Raw genomic sequence first — 15349 nt, forward strand, 5'->3', positions numbered from 1 at the left:
ATTGTGGAAGCCATGACGATGCTGTAATTTGGTTGTCTTGAATACTCCCATCACCCATTCCAAGGTCGCTGTTACATTTGGTTCCGTCATCTGAATCATAACAATTTTAACCTTTTTCTAAAGCCATAAAGAGAGTTACGTCCTTAACAAGGACAATCACGAAAACGACACCTTGGTTTTTATATTCAATTTGTCGAATTCAGTCGGTTTTCACCAATTTCCAATTTTGTTCATTTTAGACACTTAGACAGTATTCAGTTAGAAAACTATCAAATTTTGTCATATTAGGCAATGATGACTTTTGTCGGACAAAATCCTTAATCAGCATTTACCGTGACGAAAATCGGATCAGCTGCAACTGAAACCCGATAAGCTATGAAAAAGTAGTCGCTAATTGAAAAGAAATTTTAAAATAATTATCACACAAAAACAGTTGTTTTCAATTTTTATATATGCTAATGAGAATGACTAGTTTACTGTTACAGAAAAAATTATTGGGGTCATTGCTTATGAAATATATATTATGAAATCGTTGCTAGTTTGAATGATTCAAGAAAATATTTTCTTTCAACAAAGACTTGTTTTTGGTAAACTTTTCAGAAAAGCAATATGCCTTATGGAACAAATGGTAGTTTTTCCTGTAACGCTTTATTTGTTTCAGTGGCGTTTACAATGAATATTGGAAAACTTAATTATTAGGTCCTTGTTATAAATAAATTGTCAATCAAGTTTAATTTAATGTATCCGTAAAAAAAAACAATGTTAATGAAAACATACAAAGAATGTGTCCCGAGGTCAAAACTTGAACTTGTTTCGTAGTACTATAAAACTTTGAATATCCAACGTCTTCTTTAGCAACAAGTTTTATATACCGACCTTCTAAATATCTAGAAGAGAAAATACAAAATAGCCACTAAACATAGCATATTCATTTTCAGGATATAAGTCTTAGAATCAATCATCTAGATCAGACAGTAATTAAGTCAAATGAATATTGACATTTTAAATGATTCTCAGTAAAGAAAATTATTATAATTCAAAGGTATCCCAGATTTATGAAACGCAATTTGTGCTTTACTTTAACACAAGTCTGAAATGTCTAGAATATGATGAAGAGTACTTCTTACATTTTAATAGCAAACAGAGTCTGTGATTTTGTCATTTCTAAGCACTGTAGCTTTGATATGGCAAGCCTACATTTTTTATTATAATTTAGTTTTTCTCTTTTATGACATACATCATACAAACACGTTACACTTGTTTTTGTACAATTCTGCAGACCTATTAAATAATGATAAAACAGAAATAATATCTTTGAGATACATAAAACAATTTGAGATACATAAAACAACTGCAATTATTTCCTGTTCAGCTTTGTTTATAATATCGTTTTGTATGTCAAAAAAAGATAAATAAATGTATCCAATTTGCATGATAAGACGCTTAAAATGAAACGAAAGTTAACCCTTTATATGAAATCAACTCAACTGGTATTCCTTGTGGCTTTTTACTTACATAAATATAGGAACTTAATCAATAGTTAAATAGATTTTTGTACGTAATTCCTTCATTATATTCGACCAAATTCTTTGTCCAGAGTGTGAAGTACAAGAACGATGAGTACTACGTAAAGGCGTCCATTGAATATCACTTCCAGCCAAAAGAATAGGGTCAATTTGTAAACACACTTGGACAGCTTGACTTACCTTTGGAAGTAAAAATACAGTTGATCGTCTTTGTAAGATATCGTGTACGGACGCGAAATCCCTTCGAACTCATCTAATCTCCATCTGGCCTCACTTACAAAACATCTAAAAACTTCTTTGAAATTGTAAACTGTCGTATGAAAAGAAAGACACATTAAACTACTCGGTATTTGTTCCATTTTTAAATCAAAATTAGAGAATACTTCTACGCATTCTTTTTTTATCTGATTGTCTAAAATATATTACTCATGTTTATACAATTTCTTTTGGAAATGTTTGATAAAAGCTTGTGTAATGTGGTACAGAAATATTAAAGAGATTCAACACTACACAACAGGACTGTTTCGATTACGTACTTTTATCAATACACTTTTCCCATCTTAAGGAAGGCGAAACTGTATAGCACCAAACTGCACCGTACATATCAGGATCCCTGCAATAGTTTTCTGCTTCCGACACTGTCTTATCCGGAAACCTGTCATCGCTTGTGTTTGAAAATGAATGTGAATGTGGAGTCTGTTCATCCCATCTTTGACATACATAACCATTGACTGTTCTATTCAACAGACCAGAATATTGTTTGCTGTCAATCTGAGTCAGGAGATCTGCATATTAACGAATTCAAGATTTTAGTTATCAGTCAAGTCGTAGGAAAAAATAATTTAGAATTATGACAGACACGGCTTGATGGCTCATGATCTGTTTATGAGAGGTATTGAAATGTGCAACACGCCTTACGTAACTGAGCAGCACTGTTATGATGTTAACTTTAATACTTGCCATATAACATTATCATAGTGTAAACAAACATGTTTCATTATAGATCGTAATTATGTATGCTTTATGCAGAGTTTTCCCAGTACATCATATCAAAATCTGTTACCGGATCATTGTAAATGTGTACATTCAAACACATGTAATGCAGGCACAACGGGAATCCCGTGCGATCAAAAATATAAATGATAAATAGCGACATATACAAAACTGTTAAGTAAAATATATGAAGGTCACAAAATCGCTGGTACAAGTAATTGACTGGACATATTTATGAGGTCATCAAAATCGTGGCAAAGTTTGTTAATATAACTGCGTTTCTTAAAATAAAGTTCATTTACACAGCAAAATGAATATCGTTTCTTCTGAATATTGCAATACATTTACTTTGCAATGATCAAAATTTTATCCAACCCACTTTGTTTCAAAATATGTTTTTGTTGTATATTGAATATCATTATATTCCAATTCTGTCATTGCTTTTTTATCTGTTCTTTAAACAGTCTAAGAGTGATGAACATATTATGTCAGTTTCTATATTTATGTTGTCTATAGTTGGGCAAAGTAAGAAAAGTTGAATTAACCTTTAGCCTGCTAAATTTCTAAAATGAACTGGTCCATCATTCAATCTGGGCCATACCACTTACTATTCAAAGGGGTGTTCACTGAAATTTTACTGACTGAATAGCGAACAGTGCAGACCATGATTAGCCTGCACGGATGTGCAGGCTAATCATGGTCTGCACTGGTCGCAAAGGCAGAATAACTCGCCGCCAGCAGGCTAAAGGTTAAACACTATGCATCAAAGTTGCCAAAATATTTAGTTAAGAATTGATTTCTTTTCTTTTTAACATTTATTTACGTTTTTAGCTTGCATAAAGCAATTTGATAAGGAAGCTAGACACAAATAAGGACCAGCTGTTACTTAACTTTCATGATGGGTACTATGATCACTGAAGTAGGTACTATAAGCGTATTAAATGCAGATTGCCACTATTTTGGAATATGTACTTTTTCTACAACAGAAAGGAAGGTGAACACTTCCTATTCAACTGTTTAAACTTTAGCCTGCTGGTGGCAAGAGATTCTGCCTTTGCGACCAGTGCAGACTGGTCTTTACTGTTCGCTATACAGTCAGTAAATTTACAGCGAACACCCCTTCGATAAACAAACGGTACTGCCCAAATTGAACGATAGGCCAATCCATTTAAGAAATATAGCAGGGTAAAGGTTAAGTGAACGCATTCCAATTCGTGACATACTGTTTATAGCATTAACACCTCAATATGTTTAGATGTCTAAGATATTTTCTAACCAAACATGTTATACTAACTAGATCTTTATGGTTTTCCTGTCACTGAAATGCCTTAAAATACAGAACATAATGCCTGTCGATGTAATCTTTTGTATGAAATAAAGAAGAAAATGAAATACCTTCTCCTGGCTGGCTTCAAAAAATGGCTTCTTTCTGAAACCCCTACTACCAAGACCGCTACAGTTCTTCTTTCAAGAATATTCCGGTTATCATAGTTTGCATTGATCAAGAAGGCAACAAGGTGATAGTAGAAACTTCTATATATTTAAAAATAATTTCTATTAAGTCGGAGTTCCATAGTTTATATTCAATGGGAAATCAAATAATTATCTTGTTACGGGACAGCAAATACACAGGAAGTCAAGCCTTAATACCAAAATCTTATATTACTTTGGCCTTTAATTATAATTCTAACACGACCAGCAAATAACCTACATACATGTAGAGCAAAATCTATCTCGGGTTATTCTGCAATAAACCACTCACGTGCAATCACGTCATCCGATCCAGGCGCGTAGCACGGTCGTAAAAAGTAGTTACCATTTTTTGTAACACTTTTGGTATTAGTTTGTCGTGTTAGAATCGAAATAATAAGTTCCCAAGTGTGATTTATTGTTCTATAACCAGAGTTTTTTGTTCTCATGCGAAACAATATATCACTCAGGCCTACGGCCTTCGTGATATATTCTTACGCATAAGAACTCAAAACTCGGGTTATTCTACGATAAACCACGTTTGGGAACTTATTATTTCTTAAATACATGACTTACTTTATTTGTTTTCACATACAAAGTTAAATTATTGTTTATTTGTATTAAAAATAATCATACTTCTGGATAAAACTTGTAAACTGTTTTTCTTCATAGTTTTAAATTTTCTCTGTTTATAGATTATACCACCACAGACAAAATCCTAGAGCTTAAAATTATAGCCATCTACTTCCTGCCTGCGCTTTATCACCCAAACGTTATTAATGAGCCGTGCCATAAGAAAACCAACATAATGGGTTTGCGACCAGCATGGATCAAGACCAGCCTGCGCATCCGCGCCAAAGATAATGTGTCGGTTGGAGAATGCGATTGTCAAAGACACTGTTCAAATATTTTGAAAGCACCAAAATAAATAGATTAAATAAGTATGGATTTTCTTAGAACTAGGAAGATAGTGATCATCAACGTTTCCTGTAAATTTCCAGGGGTGAGCTTTTGTAAGTTTGTTTAGTTCTACTGTCCGTGCAAATTCTAAACTGGTAAATGAGTCTCATGTTAACCTTTATGTTCATTCATTTTTCTCAACAACTACTTATCCAAGAAACTTGGTCAGAATTATCCCCTATTATCCAAGTTGGTCCAAAGTGTGAATGGGGTCACTGGATTAAAGGTCAAGGTCACATGGACCTGAACATTGAAAATGGATTCCGCTCAATATCTGGACAAGTATCTCACATAGGACCTTGAAACTTCACAGGTATATTGATCTTGATGTATACATGATCCCTATTGATTCTGGGGTTACTGAGTCAAAGATCAAGGTCACAGGGATCTAAACATTGAAAATTGTTTCCGCTTAATATCTGGACAAGTATTTCACCTAGGACCTTGAATCTTCATACGTATGTTGATCTTGATGTGTACATGACCCCTATTGATTTCGGAGTCAAAGGTCAAGGTCACAGGGATATAACATTGAAAATGGTGTTTTTCTTACTTTGATTTTTTTTACACCAATTTATTTATTCATTTCATTTTCTATCTGTCCATTTCGTTTTTCCCTTTTCCTACAATAGTGCTTATTAATTTGGAGGTTATTTATTGTACGCCTTTATTAGAACTTTAACTCATTATCACCTAATTCGGAAAACCAGACCAAAACACCATCAGGCGTTAGCTGCTTGTTTTTGTTCAAAATGATATATTAACGTATGTATGATGTAGCAAAGAAACTGACAACTCCGACCAATCATTTAAAGATGTTACCATATTTGTAATTAAAAAAACGGCAGCTATTTTGATGACACCATAAACTTAGCGGGTTCAACAATTAATACATGCATTATGTGCAATGCAATATGATTGTCTTACAATTTTTGAACAGCAATCCAACGATCATGAAATTTCTCCCAAGATCTACAAGTAACCACGGTGTAGTCCAGCGTACATCCTGCGGTAACGTGAGTCGTGTGATATCTGCAATGTTTGGTCCACGTTGTGAATTGAGATAATTCGCAAGAAACTGTCGTACTACTTTATATCTGATTGCCGTTACATTAGATATTTCTTTCCAAAAAGCTACATTTATTTTTATGTTTACATTATGTAAATTAAGTATTTTGTGTTTCTGTAAATCGTGGTAGTCATACTCATGATACAGGGCAAATGTAGAGATATGAATATCTTACTAATACAGATAATCAACAAGACAGAGTTCATGACTGTATAAATCTGATATAGTTAATGAAGGATAATGCATACCAATCGGCGTATAATGTAGTAACAGATCAAACCAGAGATGTTATTTCTGCATGCAACATTTTTATTCAAATTAAAAGCAAAACTACATGTTACTATTGCTGTTACGTTTTAATGCATTGTAAATCAGTCAAACAAATTTCACCATTGACAAAAACTAAATAAAATATCTCAGAATAACTAAAAACTTATAAAAATATAATTTTATCATTCTATTCGTGTGAACGAAATAATAACACAATTTATGGAACTATTAAAGTTCATGCACAATATTGTATGATTGCATAATAGCCTCATAGAAGTGAATACTTTAAGCCAAAACGTAGCATATTCTAACCGTAATCAATTCACTGTGCTGAACAAAAAAAAACCCGTTCATTTATATCAATTAAATGGCAACCCAAGCTATCTGTATTTTCAGAAGAATTTCTCAATTTTCTTACAAAACAACATAACATGCAGCAGTCTTGTATTTACTTACCGTTGTTCTGTGTGCTGCTCATTTTTGTTCTGTTTCCATGTATTAGAGTCGGGTTTGTAACGATAAATACTGCAAATAAAGTTCCTATTAACGTCAAATATATGAAATTAAATAACATAATTATACAAAATAGCAATCATTAATAAACCTTGAACCAAAAGTTTTAATATAATTTTATATAGGTGTTCATTTTGAAACTATATTGCACTTGTATTCAGACAATCGCATAAAGCAGGCTGTATTGTTCGTCACATACACAATGCAAAACTTAATATAGTAAAATTCTGTAGCATCTACATTAACAAAACAACAACAAAATTAAAAAGAACAGTAAAAAGAAAAAAAAATCAGAAATCACACACACACACACACACACACACACACACACACACGCACACACACACACACACACGAATCAACCTTAAAGACAATGAAATGTAATGTCGACAGCGTGCCTTGAATGATTTAAGTTAACTATATTGCTGCGTTTAAATAGCATGAATACCTGGTCCATCGAGTAAAGGCGGGTAGTTCAGTGGCAAGTAAAGATAATCGCCTAAATCTGAAAGAAAAATCAGAAACAATAAATTCTAACGTATCATAAACCTAATTGTTTTAAAACGATTTAGGCATTTACACAGGAGTTTTGGTAAATTTCATTCTAGAGAGTAAAATGTAATAACCAAACTGACACCTAAAATGCAGATAAATAATTCATAGGTTTTTCGGCCATCATAAAGGAACCAAATATATTGGAACATTAATGAAAGTATACAAATAAAATGTTAGCATTCACTTATCAAACATAGATTGTGCACAGGAATTTCAAACTTCTTCCATTATGTGCATCAAAAGTTTCTATATAGAACCAGGTAAACAACGCTATATATAACAAAAATCACAATTTACTGACGTCAGAAACTATCCAACGATATGAACCTATGATATTTAATCATCAGAAACAGTTACTTATACCGTATACACGTATATATACTCCACCTCTGTTTGCACAATACTACCATACTGAATTGTTTATTACGAAAATTAAAATCAAAACTTTATAGGTTTAGAAAAATTTAAACATTTTGGTTGATTGGTCCGAAAATAATTTTTATCTTGCGTGAATAACCTCAGACTTCTATCTCTTAATTCTTAGGATGTTTGAATAATGCATTTGCTTTAAAATAGAAGTCTGTTACCTTCCCAAAACTGTTAGATACGTTATAAATACTAAAACATGTAGTGTTGGCAGCAGTTAAGAATAAAAAAATGATTATCACCTTTTACAATTATATTTTGAGAATGCATTCAAGCAGTTCTAAAAGTGTTTAAGGTATATGAATATTTATCATCGCATGACTACAAAGGGACCCGGCAATTTGATTTGGTGTGGTTAGGGAGGGGATGTTAATTGTTTGTTGTTGTTTTTTCCAAGAAAATCTGCATTTTGATTTGCTGGAAAAAATATTCTGGCTTAAACATATTGAAAAATAAAGACTCTCAAATCATTGAAAATAGGCTCCAGATAAGTTTTAAAAATATTCCATTACTCTGAAAGCCATATTCTTTACTTTTAATGTACATTAGGATTAAATATTTTTATAATAACAGGATTCCGTCGATATTTAAATATTGAACAAAAAGAAAACTGTGCGGAAGTGATAAAGCTGTATAGTGAAATTTAACTGCAATATGCTACATCAATAACTTTTATATATGAACAGTAACAACGTAGAAGGGAACACCGTATGTTTTATGTGTATGAGGGTATATAATTATATTACCTTCTTATTAATACGACCATGCTAACAATTGTATCCTAAAAACCCATTGGAATTTACCATTTGGCTTTTGAAATATTCAAAGTCATCTATGGTACCACTTCCTACAAGGGACAACCCTTATAAAAATTCTCCTTTAGCTCAACATTTGAAGAATATGTAAAGCTATTGCACTTACCCATTTGTCAGCACTGACGTCCCGAAAATGTAAGTTTATTTGTTTAAGCATGTATCTCAGTAAACGCATGTGGGAATTGATTAGAAACTCTTATTCACTGTGATTCTCTGACTTGCAATGGACATATTAATGATATCTATTGTTCTTTTTAACAAAGTTATTCCCCGTTTTCAACTTACTAATTTTTGATAAAGTTTTTGTATGTACGCTGTAATATCAGCACCTACTCAAGGCAGCTGACTTAATCTTCACACACGCGTTCACTTACAGGTTCCATAAGTCTGTTTAACATGAACAAATATGCCCATTTTCCAATTGTTTTTGTACTCATTCATTTACTCTTCTTTTGTGACAAGGCGTTTGAATAGTCAATTGTTACTGTCCTTTGACAGCTCTTGTTCCCTAAGACCAATTTGTCGTTATATAGCGTAAACCTAGAGTCACTAACAACCATATTTCAGTGCTGAAATCCTCTAGAAATTCAGGATTTGGCTTTCCTATACATATTTGTTTTTTTTTTTAATTTTCTAGGCGAGCCTTGTACCCCCTCTCCCCTCCTGCAGAAATGTAACAACACTAAAAGTAAAATGACCATTTTATTGATAAGAACTCTTCTAAAATACGAAGACAAAATGTTTAAATGTGTAAATAAAGATATTTATGACTTCTGACTTTATACAAAATCAGTAAGAATATGTCACGGTATAGGTCTTGTATATTAAAACAGGGAGAAAGTGTGTAGGCGGTCGGGTAGCTCGGTTGGTAGAGCCTCGAGTCCCGGTTTGGCTGTACATTTTCCCAACCTGTCACAAAAACAACCATATCTTCACGGAGAAAACATACAAAGCACTTGTGAAACTTCAAGGCGGTGCCCGATTGTTGTTTTTCTTGCTTATATGTGCATTTGTGTGTCTTGGGTGGTGCCCTACAGTGTTGTTATATCTTACTTGTTTGTTTACCTATGTTAGTTAGTTGTGTGTGTGTGTGTGTGTTTGTCTTTGGTACATGAATGTCTGCGCTACTGTGGTTTACGTTGTAGTGTAACTGTGATTAAGGAAAATAGCATTCCCTTTGTATATTCATCCTTGTTCTACTTTCCCTTCTACCCCCCCCCCACCCCGTTTCTATCCCTTACCCCTTCCTCCCCCTCTATCTATATTTTGCATAAAATTAAAATGTACTTGTTGGATTTTTGTAGCAACCCGTCTGTAATAATTTTTCGTTACAGCTTCTTTTTGTTATGGGTCTACTTTTCAAATGCATGGCTCTGATGCTGTGTTTGTGGTGCTCTGTGCTTCCGAGAAATCTACCCTTACCTATTATCTTTTTCAGGTCTTGACAGAAATTTCTTTCTTTTCAAAACACAGCAAAATGCAGAATTTAGCTTTTTAGATATCAAATTATCTGGGGAAGGACCCCTGTACCTCCGCATGGTGAATAGAACCATAGCCTCTCGAACTTTGAAAAAAAAGCTCCTACACCCATGATAAACATACATATATGATAATGTGTATACATTGTCTACTTCAAGAGAGTTTACATTTTGATAGCCTAAAATCCATACCTCAGGTCATCTTAGAAGACATTTTCTGCTTGCTATACTCACAAAACGTATCAGTAGCGTTATCAGCTAAGGTTCAGGACAGATGAAGCAACAGACCCACTGTCTATTAATTAAACAAGCTATTTTGCTGTTTCTCCACCCCTTTCTCTACTCATCAGACCCTTGCATTAGGTCGATGTTTGTTTTACGTAAAAGCAAACACATGTGAACTTTGTCAACTATTTTTGCTTGAATTTACATTTGTTAAACTTGGCTCCAAGAAAAATCCCAACCACTTCCCCAACCCAGAAGTTTGAGTGGTTGACCCCTAATATACTTCTCTTGTTCATCTGTGCAATTGATCGGTCTATATTTTAACACAAAATTTCGCTGGGCAACAGTCAAAACTTTCTAATGTTATGTAATGAAAATACTTGGTAAATTGCATGTTATTCAACAGATGAAAACTATGACAAGTACCTGTTAACATCATGTTTGGACGGTAGTAGCAGAAATCAAATAATTTTGTTATTTCAGTATTGTCGTTGACCTCAGTATGAAGTTGTAGAGTTTCAGCGTCTACATGCATGTTCTCTAACTGCGGACAGGATGAATTATCTATATTCTGAAAACAATATAGCAAGTTACTTACTTTCTACATTTCTTAAATGAGTAGAAAAAGAAAATGTTCTAGGGATGGTTAGGATTTAAGTAATCCTGGGCAGCACGATATGATGCGGTAGACACATTTTCGGAAGAGTGGTCTGCAGGCTGAATTGCACTTCGTTTACTTTGATTTGTTTCCTATTTTGATTTCCAGTATCATAATCTATCTGTTCTATAGAACATAGAATAATATATTTAAACACGAAAAAATATCCAGCAGGAACAGGCAAGGTCTAATATTTAGGATATGTGACAAGACCCTTTGGAAACATAGAACGCAACCAAGCAATATTATGGCAGACTCGGTTTGATCTGAGTCTGTGTAACACACCTCGCGTCCCCTAGCACTGGCTTAAGTGGAGTTCCATTACAGTAAAATTGATTGTTTTCCATGATCCCAAAGGACCAGAAAATTATTCAACACTGAGTTTATATTCATTATAATGGGATATTTAATGATTTATTATTGAATGTTTTTTCTTTTTTCACAAAATGAAAGGCACTTACGCATATTTACCAAAAGCAATACCTTTATAAATATAAACGAGTCGGCGGGGTATACGTTTTTATTGTAATCCCCATTGGTGTCATTTTCAACGGTCTGGTGCTCACACATTTTAAAGACAAGCAAAACTGAAAAACAATTCATAATTACTCGCATAAGATAAGCAGCAAAACCTTATTGAAAAGTTCCATGATGATTAGACTTCAAACAAACCCATTTGACATAAACAGATTGCACAATGATTGATAAAATGCAAACATGACAATATTAATGAATATCTGTCATACGTCAATGTCAGTGACCTACAGATATAGTACATAATATCTAGTTTAAATGGCATTGGGGAGACAAAATGTGTTTGTTTCGATAAATTTACAAAGAGCTATCGTTACTGCGAAAAACAATTATGCGACTTTGTACAGAGGAACTTGAACTTCAGATGTTATATTGATCTTTAATCACATATCAATTGTTTTTGTCATTTTAATGGATAAAATTCAAAGTAATATAAAATACACTTTGTTTGGTTCGATGGACGATCGGAAACAAATAAGCTTTGATTGTTTCACCAGATTGATAGTTCACCAGAAACAATCAAAGTTCCTATTTTATTTCAAGTATTTAAAGTGGAATAAAAATCCGTTATTATATTCAAATCCATATCAGCTATGAGAAATTTATTACTCATTTTCTTTTACTTCACTAATATGGTTTGAAAATATTGAATTAACAGTAAATAAGCCATCAATATAAAACGAGAAAATGACTGAAAAAAAAATCTACCAAAAACCCACACTGCATAATATAAGGTACATTTACTTGTTTCAATATATGAACAATGCCGTCTGGTATGGTGATCACATGTGAAAAATAAGTTGATCTTAGATGTTATCGAAAATAAAGTATGTACTGAACAAAACAGTGAATCCCATCTAAAAATTATTGACTTTTTTTTATAATTGAAACATAATTTAGAGCAATTTATTGTTAGTTTCAAACTTATCGAACCTCGTGAAGATATCAATTTTACTACCACTCTTTTGGGCGAATCCCGTTTTTAAGAATATAGATTATACAGTTTGACTTTTACTAGAAAGTGATTACATATGACACAAATATTAAATGCTGTTTTTCGATTGGACGTGACATGGATATTATTTTGTTTTTATTGTAATTTTCTTCCCCTATAAGTTCTCGCTAGTTTGCAAATTTTACGCTTTTAGTACATATTTTGAACTTTTCAAAAATGGGGCGATGTCGTAAACTGAGTAAATTTAAATGATGACGTATGCTGATTTTATTGATTTTTTAAAAAAATATTACTGTGATCTTACGCTAAAAACGTACTTTAATACTATTTAAGATATTAGACCCGCCCGCTTAGCTCAATAGGTAGAGCGCAGAACTATGGATCTCGGGGTCGTGAGTTCTCTGTGATGATTTGACAGAAGACATTGTGTCTCAAATCATTCGTCCTCCACCTCTGAATCATGTGGGGAAGTTGGCATTTACTTACGGAGAACAGGTTTGTACTGGTACTGGAACACTGGTTAGGTTAACCGCCCGCCGTTACATAACTGAAATACTGTTGAAAGACGGCGTAAAACCCAAAACAAACTAACAAACAAACATTTATTAAGATATTGGCAAAAAATAAATAAAAAATAAACTAAAACAATTAACATATGGCAGGTTAGCTGTTTTGTTCAGTACAGCTCAAATTGATTTTTTTTTCACCGTGAAATTAACATCATTAAAATCATTTTCCCGTTATACATTTATATATTCCACTGAAAACTCGTCATAAAGAGTTTCATTCAAAAATAATTACATTCTCCCCCTTATGTCTTTACCGTGATACTATAATACTATAAGTTGAATGATACCTGATGTTTTTTTTCTTTACACACATTAAAAAGATATCACTTTACAGCTATGGTTATCATTGGTGTTGTGCTATTACGGTCCTCATCTCGTGATTGCAGTCGGTAATTTCCGTGCATTTTCGGCTTATTCCGGATTTTTCAAAAAGTCATGTTTGCGTTGAGATAAACGTATGTCCGAAGAATGCCATGTTACCTAACGGGAATACATTATTACACGGAAACTGCCCGAGTGTCATTTCTGGTCCACTACTTTGATATTTTACACGTTTGTGTTTCTATTGTTATAATACTTACAAGAACTATTTCCTTCATCTGTCTTTATGGAGAAACTCGGTAGATAGCCACGTGAAGTCCATGTTGTAATTTCAGGTAGTTTTATTGTCCTCTCCGATGATGTGAAAGCTGAATGTATGTCATATTGTTAAATATGTTCTAACGTTTACTGTGTTATATCTATCATTTTGATACAGTACCGTATGTATGTGTAATTCTATTTATAATTGTTGTCCTTTAGGCTGCTGGCGGCAAGCAATTCTGCCTTTGCGACCAGTGCAGACCAAGATCAGCCTGCACATCATGATCTACACTGCTCGCTATTCAGTCAATAATTTTCAGTGAACAACCCTTTGAACAAAATATGGCATTGTCCACATTGAATGACGGACCAGTCCATTTTAGAAATTTAGCAGCCTAAGGGTTAATTCACACTTGAACTAATTCAGGCTATAAATCAACTTTCAAGCTTTAACGCTGAAGAGACACTCAGGGACTCCGTGCTCATTTGCAAGGCAACGATGATAAACCTGGGTAGAACCACCGATTTCATTTGTAAAGTTCTAAATCACTAGTGTCTCGAAATTTCAAGTTAGTAAGTTGACATTAAGTAAATAAATCGGGTAAAGTATCAAACAAATTCGAGTTTTAACTCGAAATTTTGAGTTATCAAGTCGACATTTCGAACTGATAAAATAACATACACCTTGTACTAATGCTTTTTCGTAAGTTACTTTCAAATGGAAATAGAGGTTAATACGTTCTACACCCACTAATACTATGTGGTAGTTTAGGCGAAATAAAACACATTGACATGAGAAAACTGGTGTATAGAAAGACCCATAAAGGTTAGAATAACCTATGTATCAGAACATGGTGTGTTAGATGCGAATTTGCTCTCTTTAGGTAAACTGCGCTTTAAATTTTATCGGCATGAATAAAACAGCTTGAAACTACATTGGCAAATTATATACTATTATTGGTAACAGAATTATTTCTAACGTATCTGAGTATACTATGATCTGATTTCAATTCTAACATTCAATTCAATTCTGAAGGTCCTGTTGTTATGGAAACAATGATCAATACCTGCCGGGCAACCGTTGTCATCACCAAATAAACTGTAATTTCCAGCTGGCCATAAATGCTGGTCATCTAAAACCGACTTATTCCTCATCTTGAAGCAGAAGTTTAAATCCCATGCGTATTTACTAAATGGTCCAAGCAATTGACTTTGAAGGTCGGGCCACTTCCCTAGGGTTAAACTGCGCCAGCATCTGTATTTATTGGTTATATTTGCTGTTTCGTTCATTTTACCGTCATCCGATTGGTGGTTTTCAGAGTCTGCGTCACAATCAGTGTCCAGTGTGAGTATATGTGGGCGTTTCCATGTAAAGGAAAGATACCCACGCCTCCAACCTTTTGCGCCAGACTCTGGACAACCTTCACTTGGTGTCAGCAGAGCATACGGCCCCGATGGCCATTCACTTCTGGCGTCGGCATCAGCTATTTTTAAAGACAGTTTTGATACAACTACCATGTTATAAACAGTACACTGCGAGTAAAAAATGATTTATACACAAAACTGTTACGATATGTTTTCTGAGTAGTGAATAAATAGGGATGTTTTCATTTTATACATTTGTCTTACATCTTATTATCAATTATTTATTTGCATAAATAATGTTCAAAACAAAACAGAAAAAAGAAACTATATTTACATGCCTATTTTAAGTATATTGTTATAGACTGGCTACAGTAACAAAGTAACTG

Source organism: Mercenaria mercenaria, chromosome 14 (genome assembly GCF_021730395.1).
Source record: "Mercenaria mercenaria strain notata chromosome 14, MADL_Memer_1, whole genome shotgun sequence".
NCBI classification, from domain to species: domain Eukaryota; kingdom Metazoa; phylum Mollusca; class Bivalvia; order Venerida; family Veneridae; genus Mercenaria; species Mercenaria mercenaria.